This window comes from Hippichthys cyanospilos, chromosome 17 (genome assembly GCF_059441005.1).
Source record: "Hippichthys cyanospilos isolate Australia breed blue-spotted pipefish chromosome 17, RoL_Hcya_1.0, whole genome shotgun sequence".
In the NCBI taxonomy this organism is placed as follows: Eukaryota; Metazoa; Chordata; class Actinopteri; order Syngnathiformes; family Syngnathidae; genus Hippichthys; species Hippichthys cyanospilos.
Window position 1 is genome coordinate 11,873,736 of NC_142385.1, and position 17,646 is coordinate 11,891,381.

General features: G+C 39.2%; 1 protein-coding gene across 5 annotated transcripts in view; it reads right to left on the minus strand.

Moving 5' to 3' along the window:
- The window catches only part of tanc2b (tetratricopeptide repeat, ankyrin repeat and coiled-coil containing 2b), a 95,256-nt gene extending 79,438 nt beyond the window's left edge, over window positions 1-15,818 (minus strand). For all 5 annotated transcript variants that reach the window (XM_088439590.1, XM_088439591.1, XM_088439588.1 and 2 more), the window contains exon 1: window positions 15,407-15,818. The gene's annotated coding sequence lies outside the window, so the exon portion shown is untranslated. The remainder of the gene's footprint in view (window positions 1-15,406) is intronic.
- Window positions 15,819-17,646: the final 1,828 nt, after the last annotated feature.

The window sequence follows — 17,646 nt, forward strand, 5'->3', positions numbered from 1 at the left end:
GACATTCAGGTGAGACCACCTGAACAAAAAGAAAAGTTCCTCATGTGACGGCTGAACATAAAAAAGTCCCCCAAAGTTCTTTCATGTACGACTTGGATTTGAAAAACTCCCTGACGGCCGCGCCCGCTTTCAAGGCGCCTGCCAGACTTGCTTTTAGGATTAGATCAACTGAAATATTACAAAAAATTCAATCACGACAATAGTCAGTCTGTATCTCATCTTGCACCAAAAAAAAACAAAAAAAAACCGCACAATTCATCTCATTATGTTCCAACGCCAGACAAAATAGTCCGCCTACCACCTTAAAAGGACGACTGAAAGTGGACTGAACAACAGCTCCCCCTCGTCCCCGTCACACGCGCGCACACACACACAATTCCCTGGGGAGCAAACAACTTCCTTCAGATCTCCTTCGCCAACCTGACAACACTCATCATCATCCTCATGAAGCCTTCCAGCCTGGAGCGCCTGATTGGTCAAAGCGTGACAAATCACAGCAAAGTCTGTAAATGTAATAAGCAAGCCAGATAAATCATTTGTCACATGCTCGCTAATGTTAAAAAGCAATTTTGGGAACTCTCTACTATTTGGACCGAAAGGGCGTGTCAGTATGTGAAAGTTTAGAGTCCTGCTAATTTTGTGTACTTGCCGCAAAGTCGCGACAGAGGCTAAAAAGTAAGAAAATCCGGAAAGCAGGGACAGGTGGGTAAAACTGAGCTGACTCTCACTTTTTAAAAAGAATTATCAATGAGAAAGAACACAAGTCCCGATACCAGCTTTTTAATAAGGGTTCTCATTAAGGCTACTGATACCGGTCACAGATACTTAGGGCTAATACATATATTTTATTTTTAGAGAAATGACACCCAGTCCGTTTTTAAAAACATAGTCAACTTATTTAGCTGTCTTCTGCAGTAAAAACTTCATATTTGTTGTATACTTATCGTATTTTTCGGACTATAAGCCACGACTTTTTTCTCATGATTTGAGCCCCGTGTCCAGTGCATCTTATGAGCAGTTTTTTTTTTTTGCAAGCCACCAAGAGGCTGTACACCAGTAAAACAAATGTGTGTAAATCTGTCATTTTGTGCAACAACTATGAAATAGAGCTGAAAACATCGAATCAAAGGCTTTATTCAAATAGAGTTTTAAAATCATAGTGTTAAAAAGATAAAAATTGTGTATGAATAAACGAATAAGTTTGGATATATATATATATATATATATATATATATATATATATATATATATATATAAAATGTATGATTGTATATATGAATTATGTGCAATGTGTTTGTGTTGACACAGTTGCTGTGAGCAGGACATTTTAGAAAGTTGAGAAAAAAACTTAAAAAAAAAGGTATAAAACCACCCCTATACCGTCTTTCTGCATAAATAACTGATGTTATAACTTGCTGTTTAAAGTCTGGTGCGGCCTACATGTGACAAAATTATTTATTCATTTATTTTCTCAATTTTTGCTGGCGTGGCTTATAGGACAAAAAATACGGTAATTTGAACTGAATCACTTTTTCTCTAGCTGCTTGTAATGACCAATCACAGCTCAGCTTGGGAAAGTCACATGACTGACCTCAGAAAGCAGGTGAACCATGAAAGTACGAGTTTTACATGAAAACTAATTGTAATTATATTGATTTTTTTTACTGCTGGAAAAAAATACAATTGACTAAGTCCTCCTGGACAGTAGTTGGCGCTATACTGTGGCAGAATGTCAAAAAGAAAGGTTTTTGTTGACTATATTTTACTGTCCATTTGTTAAATTAAATGTTAATATGTCAATAGTACCTGAGGCACTGGATTAATACCCAAAAAGTGAATATATATCCTGGTATCGGACTTAAAGGCAGCAATATTAACCGAAGCAGGAAGCCGTGTCTTCTCTTCAGACTCTGATGCGGCAATTTTGCAGCATGACATGACTGGAGGGACCCGAGGCAAAAAGGAGTTTATTAACTGAGTTTCCTGCCCCGCTAGGTAAGCACATCAAAGGCGAGCGCATGCACCATTCAAGGACGATGGCAGGCGGCGGTGGTGGGGGTGGGGGGTCACATTTATGCAAGCGCACGCGCCCGCCAGCTGCCGTCAATCACGGTGAAAGATGGACGCCGTGGGATGAAAGGTCTGAGTGCGCTTGTCCAGGTCACGTGTGATTTTGATGACAAGAAGCACTTTGGCTACAAAAAACGTCCACCGTTAAGAAAAATGCACTTTATCGGCTTTCACCAGAAAAATTTACGGATTCGCGATTAATTGGTTGATTCGTTTTAAAAATAATACATAAGATCTATGCATTTCAATAGGCATAAATTATATGCAGATTTTCACGATTCGTGGACCGATCTGGAAACGATTCTCCGTGAATAGCAGGTCAATCGTAAATGTATTGTTTAAAAAAAAAAGTCTTGTCATATGTGTTTGTGTTAGCATACCATTTTTTGTGAGTGTTAAAGGATTTAACCTACATATGTATGCATACCACTGAAAAATTTGAGTAGTTGAAGGAAATATAATTTTCATGAATAACGTTATTTATTACATTTACAAAATTTTGAAAAAAACGCAATATGTATCGTTTGCACAAGGGTTAAAGCGTTAATTTTATTGGCCACATATTAATTTGCCTAAAATTTGCATTTTCTAACCCTAACAATACATTCCATATCCATACATGTAATTTCTTGAAATAAGATTTAAATCATTCAGTCAGAATTGACGTTAGCATGTTAGCTTAGGCCTTGTCAAACGTTATGGTTTCGCGATCTCAAGAATGGGACGAATTTTTGGTAACTTTCCAGCGAGCGCCACCAGCTTCGAAGTAAACTTTGCATTACAAGCTGGAAAGAATATGAATAATAAGAAAGCATCTGTTCCTTATAAGAAGACATTAGTACATTCACATGCATGTCCTTAGCACATTTACTCAGAATGACTTTGGCAGCACCAGACAGACTCTAAAAAATTTGACTCCTGGATTTATTCCTAAGCCAATTTTACGGCCGGCGAGTTGCGAGACATCAAAACCAGCCTCCATCAAAAACACAATGAAAAGGCGCGCTTCTACTTGTTGATGACAAAGGACTTTCTTGATAGATGACCGCATTATCCCACAGGGCCAGTTGAGCTCTCCCGAATATGCAGTAAAACGCAGGGAGTTAAAGATCAATTTTTTGGAGGTTAGACTGGAGAGGCTTGCTGAAGTCCAGCAGAGCTACAAAAATAAAGTCTATTTTTGGCTAGCGTCCATTGTTATGCTAAGGTCTTGTTCCGATACAGACTACGGCCCGAGGCCTGCCGGGAATAGTGAACCGCCACGAAAAAATAAACCCCCCTCAAAAATGTTCAAAATGGCCTAATTGATAGTTTTAACTGTGAATACGCCACAAACTACGACGCTGATGTCATTTCGCACGCGGTGTCGGAGCGGCCGACTTCCGCCAATTGACTTGTGCGGCGAGGGAGTCGATTGCCAATGCGGCACAATGGAGTCGGCGACACAATCGCCGCCTTTCCTCGAGGGTCCGCGTCCGCGTTGCTCTCTGGGTGAACTCCGCATTGAATCCGGTAATTAAGCGCTACAAGCTGAGGGGGGTCTAAACAAACTGCCTGCAGGTCCTGAACAGATAATTCAATGAAGCCGTTGTGGAATCAGCGACTAAACGATAAATGTATTTAAATACCATTGATTCTTTTTTCTGAAAATACTGTCCTGTTTGAGCAAATATTTGCTCAATTTTTGCTCAAACATCCAGGTTTGATTATGCAAACGAGCACGGGACGTGCGGCCAGAAAAGATCGCCGATACGTTTAAGGTTAAATAAACACAACAGAAGCCTTATGAAGTATAATTTAGCAAAGGTTGATTCTGAGTGGAATTTGTAATGGGAACAATGTGAATCTGTTGTGTCGAATGTGTCATTGAAAAAGAATAGGGGATTTTTGTGGGAACTTTAAATCAGAAAGTGTTGAATTTTTGGTGTATCAAATATTTTCGCATGGGAATTGGACGAGCAAATCGTTTTGGATTTCAAATGGACACAATTTTTGTTGGAAAAGGCAAATTTTGTGGTCATAAAAGTGAAATTGTTCAAAGTTTGCTTAGTGCAAATTTTGCAAGATGCGAAATCAATGACCTAAATGATCTAGATTTCAAGGGGTAACGAGGTAAATCTGTAATGCTGAATGAGCTATTGCAAGGAATTTATAGACAAGCTTTGAGGGAAACTTGGCCTCATTGATAATGAATGGAACATTTTTGAGCGAAAAATGCAGAAATTTGCGAAAACCGGAAAAATTGGGATTGAAATAAATACTAGCACCCGTGACGTGAATTTTCGCAATATGTTGAAATTGGAATGACGTGGCTCGGATGAATTATGTGTAAAGAGATTCATGTCGAATAAACTGCGTGGAATAAAAATTTGAATTAACGTGTGATGGTTAGGCCCTCATTAGTCACTTTATTTATATGTTTGATTCAAGTGATGAGCACTTCAGCAAGCTAACGGTCATTTTAACGTGAAAACATGATGAAAAGGCGCGTCGGATTTCGTAAAGTCTTAGTAGCAGCTGAAAAAATCCAAGCCGTAACGACACAGAAGCTGCTTTTACATCTACTGCTACATTTGACCGCTCGCTTGATCTCATTCTCTGTTGATTAAACGCCGAAAAGTCGTCCCCGCGGGGCCGCGTCGGCGTTTCTGGCGTGGCAAATGAGATACAGCTCAAGTGCGCCGCTTCGGATTAGCCTCGTCCTTTGAGTCCGTTTCATTACGACTCATAAAGAGCAAGACGTCACGGGGAATGTTGCTGGGCCGGCGCGACACTTGCACACTTTCTGTCCCTCGTAGTCTGGGAGATAAGAGCCGGGCAGACGGAAATAAATACAAAAGTGTCGTCTTGGGGAAAAAAAAACAAGTTCCCTAAGCCGCCAGTGTGATTGTTAGTCATTACCTCCGGGGGCTTGCTGTGTTAAAAATGCATGCTCTAGGTCCTCCAGTGTCACGCTGGCTCAACTCAAAGAGCATAGAATATGCTTTGCTAGCAAGCAGCATTAAGCGGCCGTGGCGTTTTCCAGCTGGATATCAATTAGACGCTCATTAGGTTGTTAGAGAGCGCAGACCTACCCCAGGGGTTACCCAATGCGACACTGGCCGACCTTGACCTTGAGGCACGGCTGAGGCGCCATCTTTCCAGCCGCAAGAGACTGTTACGTCATATAAGCTTCCCCTCCTGGAGGTTCAGAGGAAAATATGCAGCAGTAATAACGGGGAAAGAATTTGGAGGGTTAAACCATCTGATAGATGTCAAGCGGCCTCCTTGGGAAATTAGCGTAAATTTCGGACTGCAAGATGCTACTTTTATCTCAGCGTTTGAACCCTGCAGCTTAGAGTCCAATGTAGTGTATCTGCAGTTGTTTTTACTTGCCACCAGGGGCAAAATATCCTGGTAAACAAAAGGAGACAGAAGAAGACTCTATTGAGGTCCAGTAATCCCCGACGATAAGTGAAAAATCGCTGAGTAATCGCCTGCAGCTGACCAAACATGATAACGATCAGAAATGTCAATTTTTTACAAAAAAAAAAAAATCTAGGTAAGAGATTTACAATGTGCCGGTGCAGCACTGCTTTTTCCTGCTCTTCCTTCACGTCTACCTAACAGTGTGTGTCAGTTTCATGAGGGAGACGGCCACTCTTACAAGACACGTGATTGGCTCCCGGCGTGACCATCCACCAATGAAGGCAGGGGCAGATACGATTCCCGAGCTGGAGTACAGTATAACGCCTGCCCTCATTGGTCGATGGTTGCACCGGAAGACAAAAACGAGTCTTGCAGGAGTGCCCGTCTCCCGCATGAAACTCAAACACGCATGCACATGCAGTATTCTGACAATCAGACTGTGTAGGTGTTCTAAACATGCTGCCGTGTTCATTTTGTGTTGAAGGCACGACGCTGATGTAATGAGGCAGTTTGCAAAAAAGAATTTTTTAAATAAAAACAAAATTTGAAAAAATGTCCATGTGTCCTCTTTCTGCAGCTATGTCTGATGTCACAACCTACAGCCTATAGTCTCGTGCGAATTATACATGACAAAAATACCAAATTTATCATTTTCTGTTAAGTACGGTATTTGTTGGTGCATCTTATAATCCAGTGCGGTTTATAGTCTGAAAAATAATGTATTATATTAATGTGCAATTAGCATGGCGATGACAACGCGGGCACATTGTTTGCTTCCAGGTTTCTGAGGTCTTAAAACCTAACGGGAGGAAATCTCCCACTTCTGCAATGGAGTAAATTTATAAGTGCACTACTTGGATGCCCATTGTGACTCGGGCAGCGATTTTATAATCTCCAGCAGTGAAAAGCAGTCTCGTATTCAAGTGGTCACAGCGGTAAAGACCAGTGCCGGCCCAAGACTTTATGGGATCATAAGCGGGATTTCATTTGAGGTCGGAAATCCAAGCAACGCTTTGTTCACTTATGCCTTGCAAGAAAGTAACTTTCTTCCAAACTAATTAAAGGATGTATGTCAGCTTGTAAACAGATTGTTTAACATTTATTGAGACCGAATTGTTTCTGCGGTGGAGGTTGACGACGGTGGGAGTGCGCATAGGAGCGGCCGGTGCAGCTGCAGCGTCACTGCGGTCACTCATCTGACATTTGTTTGTGTTGCTTTGATCCGCATGATTCTTCCTTTTTCTTTTTTGCTGTGTGCACAGGCGGCTCGGGGAAGCCGCAACACACTGTGCCACGTAGCTTCAAAAGGGTGAAAAAGTCAAGCGTGTGTGGGAATCAAATCATATGACAGCTGGACAAAAGTCAGCGAGGTGAACCAATACATTGCCAATGGCCCCATAGAGGATGTGAACGCTGTGAGTTACCAGATTTGCATTATGCCCCCCCCCCCCCCCCCCCCCAAAAAAAAAAAAATATTTCGAAAACAAAGGAAATGGTCAACTGCATTGAAAATGCAAATTTTCACACGGCAAAGTCAAATTCAGGTTTGAAAGTTTTTTCGAGAAAGTCCTAAAAACAAGGAACTGAAGTCTGACAAAATTAAGGAACACCGCTAGCGCTATGCTAATCATCATGCTGACTAACTATATAAAATGAGAAACAGGTTGATGTGACAACAAATTTATTGTTGAGAGAATTAATATAGCAGCTGAAAACTAGATCATTATTTTATTATTTTACTGTGTGAATACTATGTCAAAATCAACTTAAATCTGCCAAAAGTAGGGGAATTACTTAGCTTTAGTGAGCGCTAATGCTAATCATCATGCTAACTGACGTAACAAAATAAGTTGCCATTTGAGTTGCTAAAGTACGATGAGAATCATGTGGAATAAAATGACCCAAAAATGATCAAAATACTTCACAAGGTTAAATCTGCCAAAAGTATTGGACTCTCTGGCTAGCGCTAACATGTCAAGCTAAATACCTAAAAAAATGTGGAAACATTTAAGAGAATAAAACGTGGAAATGTCATCTCACTGTATAAATACATGTCAAGTAAAGTTTTAAAGTGTCAGCTAAATCCTACACAACAACTTAAATCTGCCAAAAGTAGAGGACTTGCCAAACGCTAGCCAGAGCTAACGCTAATCATCACATTAACTAATCATACAAACTGATGAACGGGTGGATGTTGCTACAAAGTCTTCAGTCGAGAGTTAAAAAAAAAAAAAAACAGCTGCTGAGCGCTAGGTCGTTATCACATTATCTCAGTATGCAGAGCAACAAGGTCAAGCTAAACACAGGACTTCCTTTAAAAAGCCTGAACATTATCACAGACTACCGTGGTGGCCCACACGTGGAATTATCCTATTTAGTCCCACCGCCCACCACGCCCTCCTGCGCACACAAAGCTGAAGGAAACAGCTGTGTTCACAACAACGACGTTGCTTGTACTCGCGATGGAACGCGCTTGGCAAATTATAGCCGAGTTAACCTGCGAACGGCGCTTCGCGCTGCCGGGCTGAGGTCTCCCGCTGCGCGCATGTACGAAGGAGGACGGGGAACAGAGAGCCCATTTAGGTGCCACAGAGCGGCAGTGTATGCGTAGGTGGGTCACGTCGCACAAGGCCTTGAAGACGGCACCGACGCTATTTCGAGGACGCCATTCCATACAAATGACAAATGGCGTAGCAAAAATACCCCATTAAAAAGATGCACCCCAGGATAGTTTCTTCTGTAAGCTTTATACAGTGGTACCTCTACGGACAAAATTCATTCGTTACGGAAGTAATTTTGTAAGGTGAATTTACTGGAAGTTGCAAGCGCCCCAAAAAATGCTCCTAAACCCTTAAAATTAATAATACAGGATTGATAAATGATAAAACTGCATTTACAAGACGTAAGCAAAAACCAACAACAGATAAACAAATATCACAGTGAGGGTTATTAAAATAATAGAATGAACTTGCATGGAGCATACATTATCATCTTCTTAATATTGTAACCATTGATATCGTAATCCATTTTGGTGGAAAAGTCATCTTTTTACTTTGGAAGTTCGTTGTTTAACTTCAAAATGTTTGTTTTGTTCCTCGTCTCGATCTTCCGAAGCGTTTTCGCTTTTTACCGTCTGGCTCATTGTTACCTGATTGTGTATTACTGTATTTGACTTGTCACCGATACTAAAAAAATGCCAAGTTAGTGTTGTTAGGAACAATCCATTCTTCTTTTCAAATTAAGAGCGAATGATTTGGAACATGAAGCAACTTTCCGTTCTAAAAAGTTTAATAGGGTTTTTCCTGTGAATAACAGTGGCACGGTTCCAAAACAAACCCGTGAACCACCCCTGCGTTATTTATTTTAGCATCTGTATGCTTAACAGCAATCCGTTAATAGCGACAGATGTTGACGGCTGTGTGTTTACTGCGTGCTACAAAAGGTCAACGGTTGCTCGACAAAGCCAAGCTGTTGACATCAATGCCATAATTCCATCCAGGAGGTTCTCCTCCAAGACCGACGCGGCAGCTGGGCCCTGGTCCAGCAGCTGCCTAACAGGCTAAGCGGGTCCCCCCGGAGGACGCCCCCAGTATGATTGGACACAGCCTAAAAGAGAGAACGCTCGCACCACTCGGGAGAAAAAGGGATTAACGTGATTTCGTTAAGACTACGGTGTAAGAACGGGGGGGGTGTCGCTGGTATGTAAAACGCGGTGAGACGTGTAGTAATAACTCCGGTGGAGGTCAAAATTAGCAGGCTGACTTGTGTTATTTAAGCTAGCAGCTGTGCTATCCGCTCCGGCAAATGGCATTCCGCTGAAATTCTGCATTCCGACTTGTAAAAAAAAAACACCAACAGAGGGCGCGGTTCTTTCAGATCCACTTAGTCTGCCGCCGAAACGGCAGGAAAAGCTCGGTTTGTTTGAGGAATATTTCGAGCTAATAATTAAATAGGCTAGTTTGGTTTTTTTTCCCAAATGTGTTTTTGTTGGGGGTCCGAAAAAACGTTAGGTAATATTTCGCGTAATGCAGTATTGCGTACAGAAAATCTGGTTGCCTTGAGAAGAAAAAAAAAAAAAAACAAGCAAGCTATTTTGAATGATCCCTATATTTCAGTTTTGCTGATCATGTTTCTTTTTCCTCGCTTAATCATTTCTATTGACAGACTTTACAAGTTGGTTTTCTTTTCCGCAACCCAGTTATTCACTGTGACATTTTTTTTTTGTTCCCATGCACAAAAAAAGAAAGATATTTTTATCCTTTGGCGATACAGTGAAATTACCAGTATGCAGATTTCCCAATATACATGTTTGTGGTCTGACTAAAATGCCAAAAAAGATTAATTTAATTACAGTCCCAAAACAAATGGAGTAACACAACGCTGCTGCATTTACTATTCTCTTTCAGGCATATTTTATGGAGTTGTGATGGTGGTTAATAAATTCATAAGAATTTTATATTGACTACGTTTATTTTTTTTCCGCACAACCCAAGGGCTGCTTTGCATTTTTCCATATATCATTCCAAGAAGTATCTTCTTCTGGCTTATGTAGGTCACTATTTCATTTCAGCATATGAGCCTAGAATGCATCTGTTATGTGTAATTTCATCATTTGTACCATTATTGATACAATGAAAGGCACTAACTTATATTTTCCCTAATTTACTTGTATAATGAGCAGAGGTGGGCGTTGTACTTTTTTTTTTTTGCAGGTTTGTCATAAACAGTCCCGTCAGGAGGTCAACTCCGTTCCGTTGTAGTCAGTCCGTTGTTTTTGTCAGTTTACCCAAAGTGTACCGTAATTCCACAAATAAGAGGCACTTTTTTTTTTCTCCAAGAAAGATTGATTACGGCATGCTAGCTACCTCGATGAGGAAAAAGTGTTGCTTGGTGCAATACATTAAAGACATTTTTTTCCCCCTTAAAAGTAGCTGCTGAATACTTATGCTGTAACACTCATTTATTCCTTTCGCAGAAATTTGGAAGATTTACCGTATTTTCCGCACCATAAGGCGCACCCTCAATTAATGACATATTTTAAAACGTTTTCCATATATAAGGCGCACCGGATTATAAGGCGCACCCTCAATTAATGACAGATTTTAAAACTTTTTCACTCACAATATAGTAATACTCAAAGTAATAACAATAATAACTCAAATAATAACTCAATAGCATAATAAATCAATGTCAATATGAGCAACCTTATTCAACTGTAAACACAAAAAAGAAACAGGTAACGCTTACTTTATCACTTCATTCCCCATCTACAAATTGATCCATATATAAGGCGCACCTGATTATAAGCCGCGCCATCAGCTTTAAAAAAAAAATTAAGGCTTTTAGGTGCGCTTTATAGTGCGGAAAATACGGTAACTTGGTGATAAACAGTTACCAATTGTGTCAGGAAGTGTGTTGAGGAAGAAGTTGATTCAGGTAACTGTAGAGCAAAAGTGAGAAGGTTACAGTTATGTAAAGATGCACGTATGGTTGCGAAAACCCTAAGTAGGCCTCGGAATCTGAGAGATATCGTCTCTCTTTGTACGTGCTGGTATTGAAGAAGGCGGAAACAGCGGCGCGCTGTGATCCAGCGGGCTGCTCCTAAAATAGATCTTATGATGAGAAACAGACAAAAACATGGAGGGGAAATATAGTTTAAAAAATAGAAGAAAAAAAAAAAACACCTTCCTCGCATTACTTTTGCTTTGTAGGAGCGTATCTCATACTGAGAGCTTTTTATAATATTCTGATTAACAAAATTAAGGGATAAACATCCAGATCATAACAGGAAGCGATCACATTTTGATCAATGAGCACTAATGAGATTTTTTTTTTTGTGATAAATCATACAATCTTGGAAGTGGCCCAAACTTTTTGCAGCGTGCTTATTAGTAATCCATTGGTACAATACCGCACGCTAACCGCAGATGAGGCTCTAATTGGATTTCTTTTGAGTACTCACTTCCGCGCCTGAATGCATCAGCGCACTCTCTCTCTCTATGCAATTCAAAAAATGTTTCCTTTTTTTTTAAATCTACTTAAGAAGCAAAAACTACAAAAAATGAAAAATACAGACATGCTGCCTGTGCATGTCAGCTGAGTTCTGTTATTTAAATTTCTCGCATTAAATTAGCTGTGTCTTTCTATGATTAATTAATTGATGAACCCTTTTACAATGTGGATCAAATTAGTTAAAAAAAATATATAAAAGACTTTTAAACATCTAAATAAATAATACATACATTACTTTATAAACTTTATGGAAGGAGCTAGAAAATATTAGTAGTACAAAATGAAGATTGTTTGGTTAGTAACGGCTACATAAATACACTTGAATTAAATAAACTTGACTTCAAATGTAATCATTATACAATTCTTGGATAAAAAAAATCTCGAGTTTTTTATTACCTCATATAATATTCCCATCTATCATCTACCAGTTCATAAAATAAATGTGAACCTTGAGCCTGATGTTGATGGAAGCTGCTGTTATGTTATAAAGCAGCAGGTGTCACTTGTAAACGGATGGTAAATTAGGGAAGAGAAAGTGCACCGAGAGGAATAGGCTCAATAAATTGTCATGAAAGAGGAAATACCTGCCCGATAGCAGACTACGAGACAACATAAGCGCTGAATGCTGAGTTACCACATCCTGTTTCACTGTATGTGACTTGATGTATATATGCACATTTGGCTTTGAGGCTTTGAAATGAAGAAAATGCAAATTCACAAAACAAAATCGGATGAAACGTTCCAAAGAAATGTTCCCACAAGATTTAGCAAGTTGAAATGCACGTATATGACAATAATGAGGGAAAAAAAATAATACCGCTATGCTGTGTTCATCCATGTATAGTAGGCCGTTAGCATTAGCATTTCTTGTTTTGTATTTTCTGCGCAAAAAAAAATAAAATAAATATGCTGTATGCTAAACATGACATTAGGATAAAAAAACTCCACTGGATGTAGCGATTCAGTAAATACTGGAGACGCTATGCTAACCTTCTACTTGAAGAGTAATTGTGAGATGTTAGCATTTTTTGCTTCGAAGCAAAAAATAAATATATAAATAAATAAAGACTGCATAATCATATTTGGACGTAGCGATATGCTGTGTTCGTCGACATGAAGTATGGCAAGCATGACTTTGGTTAGTACCGTAATTCTGCCGAAGACAGTGATTCCGAAATTACTGAAGAAGCTATGCTAACATTCACCGTAGAGAGCCATTTTGAAATGTTAGCATTTTTTGCTTTTTCGCAAAAAAAAAAAAAAAATGACTGCATGACCATATTTGGGCATCGTGACATGCTGTGTTCGTAGGCCAATCTTGACTTTGACTTTGATTCCGATTCCGAAAACACTTGCAAACATTCCAGTTCGAGAGCCATTTTGAAATGTTAGCATTTTTTTGCTTCGGCACATAAAAAAAAATGACTGCAGATTAATTAACTGAGGTTAGTTTATGATTTTGCACTTCAAGTTTACACGGCACCCTGGCAGTCGTTTTGATTTACCGCCGGGCGACTAATCAGTTTTATTTTCAAATATCTGATCGGTGGCATGTGCTTTGAAAACGCACTTGTTTTGCAAACGTTAGCTTGCCTCACCTGAATAGCCCAACTTGAAAATAAAGATTGAGGTAGTGTGATGTTAATCTTCCACGACGGACATCTTGATTTTATAATATTAGATTATAAAGGATTGTATTTACATATAGTGTAGATAGGCAATGTTTGCTTTGGCAAATGGAATATTTTCAGGAAGAAAATATGCAAATACCAGCAAGGAGGAACAAAAGCGAAACTTCAGGGGGTAGTATTGTAATAGTAATTATCTTTTTTTTTTTTTTGTCAAGAAAAAATAAGCTACATCACCCAATCATTCCAGCTTTGAAAACACAGCATAGACTAAAACGGAGTTTGCTTTTTTAACCTCGTCAGCGTGAGAGTTGACTTGTCCAGTGGAAAATGAAGCTTTGTGGTCACCAAAAGATAAAAACTTTTCGCGAGAGGAGGAAAAGCGGTACAATGGAAAAGCACGCATCCAGATGACAGAGGCTTGAGAAGATAAGTAAAACCAACACATGATGTGATCAGAGGACCCTTTGAGGCTCAACTGTCTTTTATCTCCCACGCTGACAGCACCTTTACCGCCGCAGACCTACTTTTTTCTGACAGCCGTTTTAACGCAACCAAGGGGACTTGTCGTAAAAACCTCCGCTATGGCGGGCAAAAAAAAAAAAATCATTAGGAGTGAGGAAAATAAGCGTCCGGGATTTGATGGGCATTCATCAGGCTGATTAGCAAGCCTTTGTTGCAACATGCTATTAAAGCACACGTCTGCGAGGACGGAGCAGATGTCACATAATAGCTTGTTGGCCTCCAGCCACTCAACAAGTAACAACAGCTTCTCGGCTTCCCATTTCTACCCTTTAACGGGGAAAGCACGCAAACAAAGTCTAGGAAGCGGAGATTCAAAGGCAGAACTTCGAAATTGTTCCGAAGACGTGCCAATCGCTAGGACACCATGCATCACTTTCAGATTCTAACAGTGGTTCTCAACCTTTTTCAATGATGCACCAAGTACCCCCTAACAAGGCGGGATAAGACTTTAAAATTACATTCATAGTTGGATCTTAAGCCAAATTTTATTCAACATCTCGAAAAGATCAATTGTGTGACATCATCAAGAAAGGAGTCGTTTCAATTCATTTGCTCTTAATTTGAAAAGATAGCTGTATTGTTCCTGTCGATATATGAAAAAAAACTCTTACTTTTACAAACGATGCACACTTGGGCAACGCAACTTACAAGCAGAAATGACCAGTTGCCGTGCAAAATAGCTAGCATTCACATTAGCATCCAATTTCGTCATGCTGCTGCTCAGCGGAAGTAAAATCTTTCGATTGCCCTGAAGAGATTCAAATTGGCCCGTGGTCGCCATTCGAGACAGTTTTGTGTTTCTTTTTACATTATTTCTTATTATTAAACTCTGCCGTTAGCGTACAGCGCTTCCATATATGACGTGATATTATCATTTCGTGAAATTTCAACTTCTTCTGTTATGCATGTCATTACGTGGGTGCCGTCCGATGTACAAACTGAGACACTACAACACTGTTTTATTCTGTTTAAATTCCTTTGCATTTCAATGTACTCCTTGTAAAGTTGTAGAACCACATATTTGGATTGAGGCACTGGATATTTGTGTTTCATTGCATTTATTGATTTATTTATTTTAAGCTCATCTAATTATGCGCTCCATTCAAAATATGTATTTTATGAACAAATTGAAAAATGATACATTTTTATTCATTTCATGCAATTGAAAGAAAAATGTATATTTGGGGTATATAGATGGGACCAAAAACAACATTATTTGGTATTGCATCAATATGTTCCCACTCTTTGCTGGAAATTAAGACCAGGCTGGCATTCAAAGTGAAAATCTACACATAAAAAGTGACACTATTTGTTTTTAAGTTATATACCATGATTTTACCAGTCTGGCCCACTTGAGAATTGCTTTCCCTCCATGTGGCCCCTGAGCTAAAATGAGTTTGACACCGCTGCTTTAGATGCTATAGGACCATATTTAACATAGACCACACAGTAGAACAAACTAGTAATTGCGTTTCATTTAAAAACGGTTGTGTGTGTACGCGCGTGTGTAAAACAACAATGCATTGCAGAGGTACCTAATTTAAAAGAACACATGCTGCCTTGTGCAGATTAAATCAAAATGTGTTTGTTATTATCTACAAAGGACGTGCTTTCTCGTAAAAAAAAAAAAAAAACTATTATTGGTGGGGGGTAGTGTAACCCTGGTTTAAGGCAAAAGCAATGTTCTTAATCTATTCTGTTGTAAAAATGTGCACAGAAGAGGCAGGAAGTTGGAGAGTTTAAAAAAAAAATGTCTCGCTTACCTGGAGGCTTTTCCTACACTCGGACCTTTGTTTTGTAGCCCGACTCTGGCATCACATCGGCGGCCTTTCGCTCAGCACCCCCGCCAAGGAACGATCTCTCCGGTGGCCCGAGCCCAGCGTCTCTGCGGGGCGATTTGCCGCACCGGACGACGAGTCAGGACGCTCCCGGCAGCGACACCCATGGGGGGTCGCTTGAAGTGGGAGGGGGGGTGGTGGTGAGTACTTGACGGCGTTGGCTCGTGGCGGCTAGCTCAGGTCCGCCGACGAAGTCTGGGACCGGGCCATGTGCGCCGAAGGTGCTGCTGCTGCTGCCGCTGCTGGTTGTGATGGGGGGGTCAGTCAATCAAAAGCAGTTCCCAGGCAAGCAGTGCCACGCAGCGCCGCAACAACACGCTGCTGCGGACTGGACTTGCCTCTGCTTCCTTACGACGTGTCAAGCGCCGCTAACTGTCACGCTTCACATCCGGTGGAGTCTTTTAAAACAAGACGTCGATACGACAATTTCAAAATAAAACATTTTAGACAAGTCATTTTCCCCTTGGTGTTTTAATACTTTATATATATGTATATATAGTGTTAAAACACTATATATATGTATATATAGTATTAAAAAAACAAAGATGATGCGTGGTGTTTGGTGTTTTAATACTGTTTAATACTTTATATATACTTTATATACTTTATATATACTTTATATATATGTATATATAGTGTTAAAACACTATATATATATGTATATATAGTATTAAAAAACCAAAGATGATGCGTTTTCACAAAACCAGGTTTATTTCGTGGGGATTAGTTTTGAATTACGAAAGAAAAAATGAATTTTTAACAGTGATTGAAAAACAACCTCATTAAGGTCCCGCCAAAAGGTTCAAATTGTAACACAAGTGTATGAAAAGAAGGGATAAGTTGAAAGATGACTACGGCAAAAATGTAACTGTGTTTTTCTCAAAACTAGGTATTTCAACAAGGCAATGTTCCGGTTACTTTAATTTTGTCAATATATGTGCTAGATCCATGTGTTTTATATCATTTTTTAATGGGCATTAAGTGTAGAATTAAAATACATAAATATCTCAATTTTTAAATTTGGAAACATAAGCCCGATTTTGTGACAACGCATCACATATACACACATATATATATATATATATATATATATATATATATATATATATATATATATATATATATAGTTTTAAAAAAAAGCATACATTTACTTACCTCGGACTTCAAATCGCACGTTTGCTTCTGGTGATCCACTTGAGGCTGAAAGGCCACCACAAAAGGCAAGCAGGGGCTTCAACATGGTGGGAGCGTAAAAAGCGGGCCTCGCGCGGTGAATTATGCATGATGCAAGCGAGCACTCATACCTCACTCTTTCATCGTTATTAAAGGGAAGCACCGGGTGATGTCAATCACAATTCAATTCTCCTCCCCCCTCCTCGGACGGGCGTTTGACGTGTGAGATGATAGATGGTCGCCGCCAGTCACGGCACTCTTGCTCCTCTTCCTCGGTCAATATGATTAGAAAGCCATCAGGCACGCTTAGAACATTCTAGATGCGAGCAAAGCGTGCGTGATTAACATACAGCGCCATACACACTCGTGAGAGTAAATGGACGAATGTTATGAATTTAAAGCAGAAAGGGTCAAAGGTACAAGATGGAAAATCAAATGTAGATAGTTTGAGAAGAGTACATTGATTTTTTTAAAGCTTTTTTTCCTATTGGATTTTAATTCAAAAGCCATGTATTATAGTTTGGAGAAAATGTAAATGCAGTTGACTGCATGAATGGATGTATTTTGACATTTATGTGTAATATTTTTGAAAAAAGAGAGTCTAAGATTCTTTTTCCCAAATTTAAAAAAAAAAAAAAAAAAAATATATATATATATATATATATATATATATATATATATATATATATATATAAATATAGGTTTTTATTTATGTATTTTATTTGTTTTGGTAATTGTTTTTTAAACTAATCTTGCCCGTCTCTCAGCTACGTATTTATATTTTTTCAATGTATATTTTATTTCAAAAACTTTCAAGTGTTTGTCTGTGGGAGTGTCTAAAAATGGTTAGTACTAGTCCAATAACTGGATTTGGATTGTACTTATCCAAAGTAATCGATTACTTAAGTTAAAAAAAAAACAAAAACAAAAAAAAAAACATGAATACCTGGGACAAAATGTCTGGACTCTCAAGAAACGTGAAAATACGTCTT